Source organism: Etheostoma spectabile, chromosome 19 (assembly GCF_008692095.1).
Source record: "Etheostoma spectabile isolate EspeVRDwgs_2016 chromosome 19, UIUC_Espe_1.0, whole genome shotgun sequence".
Lineage (NCBI taxonomy): Eukaryota > Metazoa > Chordata > Actinopteri > Perciformes > Percidae > Etheostoma > Etheostoma spectabile.
Window position 1 is genome coordinate 16,202,834 of NC_045751.1, and position 306 is coordinate 16,203,139.

The 306-nt window shown below is 36.3% G+C and overlaps 1 protein-coding gene and 1 long non-coding RNA gene across 2 annotated transcripts in view; one reads left to right on the forward strand and one right to left on the reverse strand.

Annotated features, from left to right (window-relative positions):
- sh3tc1 (SH3 domain and tetratricopeptide repeats 1) overlaps window positions 1-306 on the forward strand; it is a 20,804-nt gene that overhangs the window by 16,795 nt on the left and 3,703 nt on the right. The window lies entirely within an intron of this gene.
- The window catches only part of LOC116707244 (uncharacterized), a 17,838-nt gene that overhangs the window by 1,475 nt on the left and 16,057 nt on the right, over window positions 1-306 (reverse strand). The gene's annotated exons all lie outside the window — the stretch shown is intronic.

A 306-nucleotide genomic window follows, 5' to 3' on the forward strand; every position in this document is an offset into this window, starting at 1 on the left:
TAATTTTCAGGTTTATTCTTGTATTTCAGGTTTCTACTAGAACATGCTTAGACGCTTTAATGTTAAAAAAAAATATTATTTAAAAAAAGTTATTTTTCTTTATTTGTCTGAATATATCTGGAATCATCTTCTGTGTGAAACGCTCTGTTTTAGCGACTGTTTCTTTAAGACCCCCTCTCGTAAAAGTCCGCTCTGCTCTGATTGGTCAACCTTTCCGGGTCTTTTGCATTTGCACTCTCGGAATCTCTGTGCTATCATTGCAGCCGGGCAATGATTACAACAGTGTGGTCTAGACCTATTCTATCT